Source organism: Mus musculus, chromosome 15, assembly GCF_000001635.26.
Source record: "Mus musculus strain C57BL/6J chromosome 15, GRCm38.p6 C57BL/6J".
NCBI classification, from domain to species: Eukaryota; Metazoa; Chordata; class Mammalia; order Rodentia; family Muridae; genus Mus; species Mus musculus.
Window position 1 is genome coordinate 33,641,208 of NC_000081.6, and position 14,339 is coordinate 33,655,546.

Consider the following 14,339-nt stretch of genomic DNA (forward strand, 5'->3'; position numbering starts at 1 on the left):
CTAGTCGGCCATCATTGTGAAGAGAGGCCCCTTGGTATTGCAAAGTTTATTTGCCCACGTACAGGGGAAGGCCAGGGCCAAGAAGTAGGAGTGAGTGCATAGGGAAGCAGGGCAGCAGGGAGAGTATAGGGGACTTTCAGGATAACATTTGAAATGTAAATGAAGAAAATATCTAATAAAAAATAAAAAATAAATTAAAAAATAGCAGATGCCCCCATGGGTAACTGCAGAGGTGAAGTCAGTCAATGGAATGGGGCTGAAGGGATCAATACCGGATGAAGGGCAGGACATTAGATCATTCAGAACTCCATTTTCTCCCAGGTGTATGAACCACTAGTATGAGGTTTGAGTGTGCACTCATCCAAGGACCCCAATTCTCTAGACCAGAAGAACTTGCTGCATGGTGACTAAGTTGGCTATCCCCTGTGGGGCTCACAAGTGGCAGTGCCATCGACTGTGGCTCTCTTCACACAAGTTTGTGCAGATGGTGCTTGGAACTGCCATGCTGTTTCTCCATGCTGGCTCCACATTTTCTCTCACATTCAGTCTTCCCTCAAGACACAGACCAAATGGAAATAAACTGATGCAGTTGGCTCTTTTTCCAGGGAAATTATATTTAGCCTCCAAAAGCATCAGGCTTCAAAATGGCTGGGTCATCTCTGTGAAAAATGTCCATCCCGAAGTGGGTATATATGGAAAGCCATCAAGGGATGAGACATGTGTCACTTTGGATAAATGCCTGTCATGTGTTTCAAGGGGTCTTGTTCTCCAGTCCTCAAGAACTGGTATAAATTAAAACAGATGAGAACATGGCATTGTTCACACTGAAGCAACCATCAAAGAGGATTTTCTATATGGTTCAGGCCCAGTGCCAAGGGTGACCAGGACAAGTGTTGTCCAGTTTCAAAACCATACTCACAACACAGAGAGCACTTACTGTGTCATAATGTCTTAACATTTTAGGCATCTACAAAAAAAGTGGTGGAAAGGGTGAATGTGTTCTTTAAAGTTCTTTGTAAAGAAAATAATAGCTGATGATGACTTTTTTTTTTCAAAAAAAAATGAACTTAAAATATCCATAGATAGTAAAGGTTTGGGAAATATGCCATCTCATACAATGTTAGTAAATATTTCCTCTCATGGGAAAAGAGGAAAATTCAGTTAGTAAAGTAGTTGTCACAAAAGCATGAGCTACTGCATTCAATTCCTAATACCTACATTAAAAGCTGGTCATATGGCTACCATTTACAATCCCAGAACTTGGTTGGGGGAAGCAGAGGATCCTTGGAACTTTCCGGGCAGCCAGCTTGCCTAGTTGATGAACTCCTGGCCCTGAATAACAGCACTTAAACACCTAAAGTTGACTTCTGGTCTCTGCATACACACATACACCTATCTACACATGAAAACACACACAATATATAAACTGGTTTATCTATTGAGAGTTTTTACTTGGGAAAAGCATTTGAACTACAGAACAAGGAGTGGGTTGGAGGAGATCAAAATTTAAGGCTCTTAAGAAACAGCAGAAGGGGAAAAGTAGGCTGACTGGAATGGAGGAATTAATAAAAAATAGTAGGATAACTCACACAAGTCTAGAGTTTGATTGAATTGACAGTTCCAGAGCCCTGGAATGAGCAGAGCTGAGACCATCAAAGGTTGTGAGTGCTACCACAGCACATCAGCTCACCCTCTTTCATTTGCAGAATGGGCCCAATGAGGACTTCTGTCAAAGCATTGCCTAGGTATCTGCATCACCTCCATCAGTTTCTCTAAGGTCATTTCTTATTCGTTAACATTTGGCTCTTTCAAACATCCTAGGACCTAACTCAGTGAATATTTCATCCTGGTTGTTAACTTCTCTGACCCTGCCAAACAATATTTGTTGATGGCTTGCTGTTTACAATACTGTTTTAGTCAATTTTACAAAGCAGTGCAGATTTTGCAAGATTCAAATTTTCTCTTTTCAGTGAATCTGAAACAAGCAGACTCACAATGAAGATATGCATGGAGGATAGAGCTATGCACAGAGAATCATACTGTTAAGGCTGGAAGTTGATTTCCTCGGTAGACAGTGACCTTTGATTATACATTACAGGACCAACTTGGACAAAATGAGAGCTATCTTCAGTAATTTGGTCACCAGAGAACATACTGAATGACTGCCTGGATATTTAGGGAGCAACACAAGAGAAAATACTTTACTCTTAGTACTTTAGTTGGACAGAGAAGCCTCCTGCATGGGAGCATTGGAAAGATGAAGGTGCGGAGAATTTTCTATAACTGTAATCCTAGCATTCTGTGAAGTTATGTTCTCCAAATGCAGGTTGACAGTGGGCACCTTGTATTCAGAAGCATACTCCCTTTATAAACTTGTCAACTGGGGCTGAAGGTCTAGCCAAAGAAGCAAACTGACTCAAAAGTATCCTTTTTGGTCATTGTAGGCTCCAAAGATGTGGAGCTGGTTCATTCAGCTAACATCTGGCAGGCAGCATGAGGATGCATGGGGTGGGTCTCATTAGGACAACATTTGCTTTCATGCCAAACCCTGACATTCCTTAGGTTTCTTCAAAGCTGTATAATATTCTTCCCAGGGCAGAGGTTGGCACTCCCAGTCTGCTTGACAATCCAGTCTCCTACTTGTGCCATGTCTCTTGGCACACCTCTAACTACCACAGATAAAGCAAGTGCCATGAACACAGTCTTTAACCCTATACGCACAGAGCACTTTAACCAGGTTCAGCTCCCTGCCAGTAACCTTCAACACAGCCATGCTCCACCCCAAGCTTGTCTCCTGGACCCAGGCTTGGTGAGCTGTCCCTCACAGGCAAACACCTGAGCAGAGCAGTTAGACACAAATTGTTTTCCAACCACTATCTTGGAGGTGATATCTGTCCCTTTTCCAAAGTATGCATCATTGGCAACTTCTAAGTGGAATTAATGGGAAAGCATTTGGCAAGTCACAGGCCTGACGTGTTTATCTTGTTAGCTGTCAAGATGAGTAAGCATGCATGTTGAATGCCATCATTTAGCCTGAAGCCAGAAAAGCTTTTGCTCAAGAAGTTTGACAGAATAAATAATTTCCAATGTGATTTTCTAGAATTATATTAATCTTTGGTTCAGGAGCTTGTCATGATTGACCTTAAATAGACCTCTGATGACCCAGGTTACTAGGCATGTCACACAGTGAAGAGTCACACACAGCAGAGTCCTGTTATGAGGTATGACAGAGCAGCCTTCAGGCCTGCATCCAGATTTTTACCCTGACCTTTAGTATGTAATTAACTTTAAAGAGCCATCAAAAGTCAGACAGTCAGGCCTTACTACAAATACAAGTGGAAAGGAGGTACTTTTCACATTCTTAGAGACTCTGACCACTTTTCCAGACAATCAAAACAAAACTTTAAAGTGACTCCAAATGGTAAATCAATGGAATCTGGGGCATAGGTACTATAAGAGCTGCAGACCATCCTGTCAGCTCTGTGTATCAGTCATCTCTGCCAGCAACTTAGCCACTGGAGTTGGTAGCTCCAGTGAGACCCACCCTTTCCTTCCTTAGGACTCCACATTCAACTCAGTTTCCATCCCCAAATATTTACTGAACTGCTTGTTCATACCTAGAAGAGCTGGCAATGAGCAGAAATTGAACTAGATGCCCACATTCCTCTCTTGCTTCCAATGGATGAAATCCAGGAAATTTAGGTTACAGAGGTGAGAATCATGCTGTGTGTCTATCTAGGAATAATTTTGGAGAAAAGGCTGTTGTTTAGTGACTGAGAATACCCACCTAAAACTTAAAGCAAGCATTACCTTGATTAATTTGAACTAATAGAGCTGGTGGGGCCTTTTTACTTAGGACTTGGACTTGCTGAGCAAGTTTCCTGATCATCCTATTTTATTATTGCCCCAACACTGGCTTACATGGAATACTTTCTTTCACATAACATTGATTTCTTAAAGTCTGAATATAATGCCCAGATATAAGACATCATGAAGAAAGAGAAGAGACAATGGACAGTGTTTCTTTTTCATCAAACCCAAGTTACCTCTAGTTCACTGGAATCTAGAGAGAACTCATTCACTGCACTGTACCTCTTCTGCCCATATCCCATGTTACTGATCGAATCTGTCACCATCGTACCAAACTATCTCATTCATTTTCTCACAGACATAGGTTTGCTACAGTCTGCATACTAGAGAAAATATTCCAGATATCTAGTTTATCATCATCTCTAATCAGTGCCTCAATGGTTTTTAACCGAATCTACCCATCAAATCTCCTAACTCCTGAAATTTCAACAAGGGAGAACAATCAATTAATTACCTCCAACTATTCACCATTCATCCATTGTCATTGCTGGTATGGTCAAAGTTCACATACTCTATAAGACAAGCACATGTGCAAAAGCACACTTGCAGAACTATGTAACAATGCCAGAATGAAGGCAAGCTTAGGGTATCTGTTTCCTCATGCCAGTGATTTGCATGTGTTTCTCCCTCTGAAATACTTACAGTTAAGATCTACAGAACACTCAGTATCCCAGAAATAATGTGTAGTTTGACTTTCCTGACCCTGAATGAGGTAGCTACTTACACAACTTTTTATGTTAGTTTCTTCATGTTAAAGATTTTTGAAGAGTCTCAACTCACTAGGCATGAACAAACAACTCAGCTTTTATAGTATCTGCTACTCGACCTTGGCATTACTAGCCATTACATGGTTAAGAACTCAGTGTTTCCTATTTAAAATCTGAAAACTCCTATTTGTCTCAAGGCTCTGCCACAGGCCATCCAGAGAAAACTGGACGCTCCAATACTTTGAGGCCAGGAGTGGTCCAGGGATTGCATTCTCTCTACCAACCTCTCTCTATGTCTCTGACACATATGTTCTGGTGTTGGGCTGGGAGGATAAGGGTTACCACCTTCTGGCACGAGTGTCTGTGACCAGGGGATGTCCTCACCTCATCCCAACTGTATTCAACTTCGGTAATAACAGTGAAGGTATCCCACGCCAGGCACTGCCTTAAGCATTGATGGGTTATTTTCACCGTATTTTTTTTTAGCAGAAGGAAATTTATGTGAGGCTGAATTTGTAAGTGATGATTTGGTGAAAGAAATCTCAAGGTAACTCAGCATTCAGACTTTGGCACTGTTATTGGTAGCAAGGTTTATAATAAAAGTTAGGAGCAAATCTTAGAACAGAAAGATTTGAAAAATATACAGTTTTCATGGAAAAAAAGGCTCGTGTGAAATGAGATCAAAGAAAAGACAGCCACTGAAGAGATGAAAGTTGTTTAAATTTTTTAAAAGCCATAAATTTACATTTAGAAAATAAAAAGGATGCCATTAAACTATAAAGCAATTCAGGAATTGGCTGGGTTCCACTTATCACAGGCTCAAAGAGTTTTAACTCTTTTAAGACAGCTTGGAACAGAGCCATGAGGTTCCCTGATCACAAGGCAACACTTAAGGAAGTTTCCATGAATTCAGCTACCCATGCACACAGACGCCACTACTATTGTTCAAGTGGGTATCATACTTTGACATCATCCACATGACAATAATTTTGTAGACATGAAAACCTCCATCCAGATTTCTAAGGACATCAAGACATATTTGCTGTCTTGGTTGCTGCACAATGTAGACATAATGTAGCAAAATCCAATTTATTGTAGGGAGCCCTTGAGATGCCAATGTGTAAAGCTGTGGGAGTAAGGTTGTAGGTGCAGTGGAAGATGCAGAAGAAGTTAGGGTTGCCAAGAATATGAAATATCTGCCAAGGAAAGTCTGGGCAGCCAGAGAAGCCAGATCAAGAAAGAGTGGGCTGAAAATAGGTCATGAAGGCACTGTTGTCTAAGTCCTTGGAAGCTCATGTCATACCAACAGTTACCCTAGATGCCAGATATGGAGGTTCAGGACTTAATGTTTGCACTGTCTTGAGTTAGGTCTTGCTTAGGTCTTGGGCCTCATTTCCAGGCTCAATTTCTTTCTTTATGAATAGCCATAATTACACTATAGTGTCATATGTTGGAAGGATATAACTTTTTCCTTCCCTTTTATAGGAAGTGCTCATGGCAACAAGTCTGTCCTAGATCTCAGAGGAGGCTTCAAACTGGGCTTTTGACCAATATAGAAATTCTAATGACCTTGTGAAATCTTGGAAACAGATGAATTACATTTGCATTATGTGACTCACATAGGCATTTGGAGTGGTGGGCAGAATGTTCTGATTTAAGGAAAAATGTTTGGGAATCAGGTTGACAGGGGATGGATTTGTGATGGCCAGTATTGAGACAGGATGGTCAAGTCTACCTTGATGGGACTATTCTCAGGGATTCCATCTCAGATAAGAACACTAGTATTACAAGGGAGGAAAGGAGAAGAAAGCTTTCTGATTGTGGAAAACAATTATATCATATCTGGTGTCTTGTTCTCTGTTTTAAGACTAATTTCCATGATTGGACTCATCCTGCTCTACCCAACATAAAACTAGCAAGGTACAATATATAGAGAAAGCCACAGCAACTCTTTGTTCCCTGAGCTTGTTAGTTGGAGCTTGTGGGCAGCAACAGACTTCCAAATTCCTCTTAAATGTGTAGGGTTTGGCAGGTTGTCTTTTGATTGGTGCATTTATCTTTGTTTTGTTTTGTTTTGTTTGTAAACATGGTATATTGAATCAAGTTTCTTGGATTTAGAGTCCTTCAATATGCCATTCTTGAAGGCACAAAGAGTTTCTATAAGGCCTTTATTTCCAAGAGTTTTAATTGCCAGAGGAAACAATGTAATCACTAGACCCAAATGTAGAAAATCAGAGGTTTGTGTTTCATATATTCCTATCTCTGACTGAGATACTCAACAGGTGTGATGGTTTGAATGAGAGTATCCCATTAGACTTCATCCCTCACTGGAGGTCCAATTTGCTTAGGTTTAGGAGGTGTGACCTTGCTGGAGGAAGGGTAAACCTTTGATGTTTCAAAGACTCTAGTCATTATTGGTTTATTCTCATTCTCTCTCTCTCTCTCTCTCTCTCTCTCTCTCTCTCTCTCTCTCTCTCTCTCCCTCTCTCTCTCTCTCTCTCTCTTCTTTCCTCCCTCCCCTTCCCTTCCCCCCTCTCTTTGCCTCCCTCCCCTCCCCCTCTTTCTCTCTCTGTCTTTCTTCTTCCTCCTGCCCCTCCTCCTCCTCCTCCTCCTGCCCCTCCTCCTCCTCCTCCTCTCCTCCTCCTCCTCCTCTCCTCCTCCTCCTCCTCCTCTCCCTCCTCCTCCTTCTTCCTCCTTGTAGTTTGAGATGTGAGCTTTTCAGCTGTTTCTGATTTCATGCCTGCCTGGTCCCTGCTGCCACAATTACTTGCTGTGATGGACTCTTATCTATCTGTCTTGTGACTTGAATGAAAATGGCCCCCACTGTAGGTCTGCTTTCCACACTGTAGCTGGTCATGGCTGCTGGGGAGGCAAAATGCAGGGAGTTGTTGACTGCACTTATCCCATGCTTCCAGGAAGTGCTGGGCTTCAGGGAAGCTCTGAGGCACCACTCCAGGGTGAAAAAAACAAAAGCAAAAACAACACCCCTCCCCCCCTCCACTCAGTCTGAGATATGGGAAAGCAAAAGCTTGTATTCTCTAACTTCCTGGACATCTAGTCACCACTAGAAAACCACACAGAAAAGTCAGGATCAAAGTGTCAGGAGTCCATGGACCTGAAATGAGGCCTGGGTTGTTGGGGGCCCACAGGCTGAAGACAGTATCTAGCCCAAGGCTGGGGCTGGGAGCTCTGGCTTAGCTCATTGACTAAGGTAGCAGTGGTTTTCTAGGGGCACAGACAGATGGTCTTCCTACAGGAGATTTAGGCAGCAACTCTGTAGGTGAAGGCCTACTCCATGCTCCCCATGGCAGGGTTCTCAATGAAAGAGATAGTCCTTGGTTCCAAACTATTTATCGGTTGTTCATCATGGAAAGTGGATGTGTATCTACTTCTCAGGATGGACCCAAGAGATTAAATACCTTTTGCAGGGAAGATTGTCTGGGAAGAGGAGCTATTGGTTAAACCCTCAGGACCTCTAGGTACCTCATTAGCACAGAGAACTCTGTTTTGGGCCTATGTGACCATAGGCCACTTTTCTGTATGTGGGATGTGTAGCATATGTTCCAGGTTCTCTGTGGCTACCATCTCAGGTGTGTACCTGTTGTGCTCTGAGTCCACGGGAAACCCAGATGAGCCCAGGAATTGCAAAGTCCACTGCAACTGGCAAAAGAGTCTTTTATTGTTTCAAGTTTGAACTCTAATCACCTGCCTCACACTCACTTTGTGAATTCTGGCAAATGACCGTGAGTCCAGAAAACACTGGGTTTATATAGAGTATAGTTAGGAATAGTGTGAATGTTCACAGAAAAGTGGAGTAGAGGGCTATAATTATTTGGTAGAATAGTACTAAAGTGGGGGAAGGGGGTTTAATGGGTGTCTATTCAGGGACTAATTTTATGGCCAGTCATACCTGTCTGTGACCTGACCTCTGTTTACTTTTTTTCCATGGTCTCCCTTGAGCTTGTTATTTCTCTAAGGTCTCAAGGACAGGCACCTGGCATTCTGCTGCTTATCAGCAAGAGTATTGGTTTTTGGAGACACAAAGATGAGGAGGATGTCTCCTCAGAATGTCCTCATTAAGGGGGAGTTTTATGGGTAACACCATTCTAACACTAGGGAAGGAGGAGGGAGCACCAGGATGTTGCAGGAGGACGCAGCACAGAAACCAGCTATCTGTGCATAGTGCTTTCTATGGGCTGGAGGGAGGATGGGAGCTTCTGGCAGGGGTAGGGGTGGGGGCAGGGAACACAGAGGCAAATTGTACACAACACTGAAATCTCTCTAGTATCCGTGGTTTATATAGGCTCATATATTTGAATAATTAATTACCAGGAAGTAGAACTGTTTAGGAAGGCCTAGGATGTGTAGCTTTAGTAGAGTAGCTGTGGCCTTTCTGAAGAAGGTGTGCCATCTGGCGTGGGCTTAGGGGTTTTTAAAAGTCCACACCAGGCTCATTGTCTGTCTTTCTCTACCTGCTGCCTATAGATCAGGACATAGGGCTCTTAGCTACTACTTTGGCTCCATGCCTGTCTGCTTCCCTCCATGTAAGTAACTGTAGGAGGGCAAACTGGGAAAGGGATAATGACTGGACTGTAAAAAAAAAAATTAAAGACATTTAGTGGATGGTATGTAGCAAAGAATACTTCAGGTTGGGGAGCTGGAGAAGGGCTCTTCAGCTACTCTATAGAGTTTCTGAAACTTCTTATGACTTTGTAGTTATTTCTGAACAAAAATTTGCTTTAACACTGGTAGTTAAAGACTTAAATTTAAATTCTGAGGTCCCAGGCAAACCCCACCTTCTTATCAGAGCCTGGTGTCAAGAGCCACCCTCCTTCCTAAGATGCAGAGGCCAAGAAGCTGGTTACCTGGCAGGGCCATTAATTACTTGAGTGTTGACTGCAAAGCTTTGAGCTGTGCTTCCCTTTCTAAAATTGTCAATCATCTCCAAGCACATCAAAGGAGATTATTATTTCTGTGGCACTGGCTTTGTTTCAGATACCTCTGAAAGAAGCAGTCCCCTTATCTCTCAAATGCTTTCAAAGAAAGCTTAGTCTCTGCTGGTGAGATTACTGATGAACAATTTGCATTCATCACATCTTTTATGAAGCAGAAGGGACTGGCTCATTTTGTTTTCCAGTACTGTGGAAGCAGATTTCTTCATAAGCTTCCCACAGTAGATTGTATTAAATCTTTCTAGTGGGGTTTCCATGGATATATGAAAAGAAAATCATACAGTAATTGTTTTAAATAATATGGCAAGGTGATCTAGAAAGTACATCTTAATTTTTTTCATCGTGTGCTGTGCCTGTTTACATAGAAATGTTTGCAAAGCAAGGGAAAAGTTTCTGCATTTGTTGGGAGTTGCTTGTACAAGTTCAAAAAGATTGAAAACAACAACCCACTGAATCCCTGGATACCCTTAAGTGGGAATTAGAGTGCTGAATGGGCACCAACACTGAGCCTCTCAAAAAGCATGCTTCTCAGACCCTGGTCCTCAGTAGGGAAAAAGAATTGGGTGGATCTGTGCCTAGACTAAGATGCAAGCTCAGATAAACCACTAGCACAAATTGTTTTCTAGGACATGGAGACATCTGTCAGGGTTGGTTACTGCAATAGTCTGACCCCAACTAGTTAGTCACAGCAAATGCCATGGATGAGTCCCTGAATGTAGCATTGACCTTCTGAAGATCAATGACTAACTGATGAGGATGTTCTAAGGTACATCACCTCTGTGGAATTCCTGATCTTCATCTATAATGTGATCTTTTTAAACAGCAGCTATACAGTCATATTCTAAATCTCAAGCCAAGTAAAGGTTTTGAAGTACATATCCTCAACCTTATCAAAAGTAAACTCAATACTCATACTCAATACTTTATGAAGCAACTTTAACACTGCAGTTTAGCTATATAAAATGACCCCTCACTAATAAGATAAATCTGACAGCTGTTGCATGCTTGTATGATATTCAGATAAATTCCACAATACTACCTGTCTAAGTGTCACAAAGGTTACTGGAAAATGAGGAGGGGGGCTTATACTCACCCTTAAGGTGCTCTCAGATCAGAAAGAAGTTCCTCATCAGCTGCTACTGATAGCCACTGCACTCCAGTTGTACTTGATCATGGCTAAAGCTCATTGTGTGACAACCGCAGGGAGAAATGGATACCTGACCCAGGTTAGACCGTAGGTGGTAAAGAAGAAAGGTGCTGTACTGTCACTGACATCAAAGTCAGCATGGGTCCTTGTTTCATGTACCAAATATTCAACTTCCAAGTAAAAATACAAGTTAGCCCCAAGGAGAGTATGAGGCAAAATTCACCCTACCAGCTATTCCTCTAACCACAGCTGTTGCTCATGAGAATCTCAAGTGTGTGCGAAGGGCATACAATAGAAAGATGGATGCAAAACTTCTCCAGGAATGTATGAAAATCACTTGTCAGCCAAGCCCACATTGGAAGTGAGGGAAATTGGCTCTAGTCACTGTCTGCCATCTTGAACTCTGTGGTAATTTATTTAAAATTTTCTCCTTTTAAAAATATTTTAGAGTAGGGATAAGAAAAAGTAATAGGACACAGAGTGAAAAGGATTCACGCACATAGAAGTCATTTTTGGAGCCAAAATCAAGACATAAATGAGATGCTTTATCTTATATTCAGGGCAGGAGAGGGTACTGTGTGCATCAGCAGGCCTTAGCAGGAGACATGGAAAAGACCTGGCAGATTACAGGACCTGTGCCTCAGTGTGGGGCAGCTGATAACCCAGAGGAGTCCTTATCAACTCCTCCTCTGGTGCCCCTTGTCAGTGGCTTCCACCTCAACTCACTTGCCAATCCCATTTACCAGCTGTCTTCCCTACTAGATCATGAAGCATCTATGAAGCTATATCCAGATACATTGTGGTCCCAAAACATAGCAAAATATATCCACAATAAGTTACTATTGAATGGGTGAATATCTAAGATCTTAATGTCATTGAAATATTCCCTAAATCCTCAACTAGGGTTCAACCTCATCATGTTTTATGTCATTTGCCTTAAATTCCAACACTCCCTTCCTCTCATACACCTATACATGAAAGTGGATCACCATCTGGGGTTGTTGCATCTCTTATGACAAAAAAGGTCCTTGTGCCTTTAGTAAACTTAGAACCACTGCTTTCTTCTCTGGGCAAGGAAGAAGACAGGTTTCTCTAAGAAATGGACAAGTCACTTTACTCCTCCATAAACTAGACACACTCTGCTTATGTGGTGATGACAAATGCTACCCATGAAATCAGAGCAACCCCAATTTCAAGCTCAAGTGGTTGTATTTCTCATGATGCCAGATTTTTCTGGAACACTTCTCTAGTGACTTGGAAAATCCCCTCCTTGTTATATAACAAGCCATTTATGCAATGTATGACTTCTGATTTTCTAGGCTAACTGAATTCAGATGGGTGTTTCCTCCTTGGAGTTTCCATAGACCTCCTATGTCACCTGGGATAGCACAAATTCAAACTTTACTGACTGGGTCAAAACAGCTCATCAAATAGCTGGCAACTGGTCCTGGCTGTGGGCTGTAAATTCAGGTGAACCGTCTGAATATGTCTTCTCTATGTGACTTAGACTTCTTAGAACATGGTACCAGTCCCAAGAGGGAACACTCTGAAGTGAGCATTCCAGAAGATCTAGGCACAATATGCAACATTCTTTATGATATAACCTCAGTGGAACATTATTCCACCAAAATTCTTAGAAGAGTGATTCACTATGGCCAGCTTAGAGTCTGAGGGAAGAATTAGATCCTATCTTCAATAGTAGGAGAGTCTCTATGGGCTTTTATTAAAAATTATAAGTCTTGCTGAGGCAATAGCATCATAATATAGAATTTGCCTAGCATATGTCAAGTTTCATATCTGTAGCTCAACTCATAATAACACAGAAACACATATAGACACACGCACACACACACTTAGCTTTATATGCCTGGTGACTCATTAATGTGATCCTTCTTTCAAGGTCATCTTGCTGTCTCTTATAAAAATATGAGTATATAAAAGTCCAAATCTACCATTCACCTCAGGTTTATATCCATAACCTATCTGTTAACTATGTAGTAGTGTTAGGACATGCAAATGCCAACATCAACTGGGCTCTATAAAGTAGCCATCCATAGGGTATGCAGATAGAGAATACTGTGTCTCTCTAGACTTCTCTAAGAATAATGAGTCACCAGAAGCAAAGAGGACCACAGTGAACAACTGCTTTCTCCCAATCTGAAAATGTAGCTCTAGGAAAAGTTTATCATTCTCACAAGAAAATATTCCTTCATCAAAGCCTATACCATAATACTTCTGGTAAGATAAAGCAATTTCTACTTCTCCATCCTGTAAAAGGCTCCTCCGTTCTGGTCCCACCTTATTTTACCTCTAACTCAAGAGACTGAGTTCTGTGATTAACTTCATGCTTTCTCTGCCACAGTATTTGGAACTTTTTTTTTTAACTGCTGGAAAGACTTGATGGCCAGGAATTCAGAATAACCTTGAGAAGCTGAAACTCTGGGCTAATCACAGTCAGAAAAACAATCCCAGCTCAGCTTTATGAGTGTGAAAGTGTTTGCAATGAGGAACAAGTGGTAGATAACAGACTGAATACTTTCTGGCTTAGCTCCAGTTGTTACAACAAAGAGTCATTGACAAAGTTGACTTATCAACAATGGAAACTTATCTTTCATGGTTTTGAAGGCTGTGGGTCTAAGCTCAGAAGTGGTTTTCTGCAGCCCTGAGACAGGACTGCATGAGTAAAAAGAACAGAATTCTCATTAAATTGTAGGCCAATTCTTTCTTTTTTATACATTAGGCATCCTCTAATCTCTGTCTTAATCAAGTACAAGTTTAAATTAGCTGGTGAAATTTTACTTCTAAAGCAAATACGGGCTCTACCAGCAATTACCCTGTAACCACCTCTGGTTTTGCTTCACCATATGGGGAGAGGGGAAAGAAGTCCCACATTTCTGAACACCCACTTTACATCAGATATAGTCTCATGTATCTTTATGGCAGAGGTGGTTATCTGTCTCCAGTATTCCTGTTTCCTCCATTTCCTTCCCAGTCAGTAACAGGACCCTTGGCTTCTTAACTGGTCTGTGTAAAATACAGAAGAGTCATTTAAACTTCTGTTCCAGATGAATAATGAGAAATATTTTAGCAAATATTCCTCATATTTATTTACACCAGTTTTTTTTTCCAAGACATTGATCTAGCATTCTGGTGCAAAGCCAGTATTGGGAGAAGTCATTTGGGGCTCTGGGGTGACATTAGGAAAGGAAGTCAATTATGATAGAGAACAAGATTAGAGGGATTGTCTTCAGTGGCTTAGAGCATGAAGGAAAAGGAAACATCTACTTCAACCCTTTTCGGCTACTTGTAAGTGAACCAACAGTCACTAGTCACTATGGCATCTATCTCTCACTGGACCTTAAATAAAGTAAGTCATGTTATCCATACTTTGGCAAATAGACCCCCAAGGTATGAAGAAGTAACTTACATAGTCATTATTGACCAGTGTTTTGAAACCAGTCTTCTTCAACAGTAACTTGGCACACTATTTTCTATACACATTGACTTTGGAAGTAAGAATTCTTATCAAATTCCTATGTTTTATAAGATAATATTAAAACTGCTTCAATATGCCTGAGATCTGACTTCACCAAATACACAGATTTTTGGACATACCTGTCATCTCTCAGTGCCTTGTTTTCTACTATTCTGGCTCCATACCAC

At 41.4% G+C, this 14,339-nt stretch overlaps 1 long non-coding RNA gene across 1 annotated transcript in view; it reads right to left on the reverse strand.

Moving 5' to 3' along the window:
* 4930592A05Rik (RIKEN cDNA 4930592A05 gene) overlaps positions 1-12,229 on the reverse strand; it is a 59,556-nt gene extending 47,327 nt beyond the window's left edge. The window contains exons 1-3 of the long non-coding RNA NR_045070.1: positions 12,086-12,229; positions 10,623-10,746; positions 3,618-3,735 (exon numbers count right to left, since the gene is read on the reverse strand). This is a non-coding gene — a long non-coding RNA (RIKEN cDNA 4930592A05 gene). The remainder of the gene's footprint in view (positions 1-3,617; positions 3,736-10,622; positions 10,747-12,085) is intronic.
* Between the last annotated feature and the right edge of the window lie 2,110 nt (positions 12,230-14,339).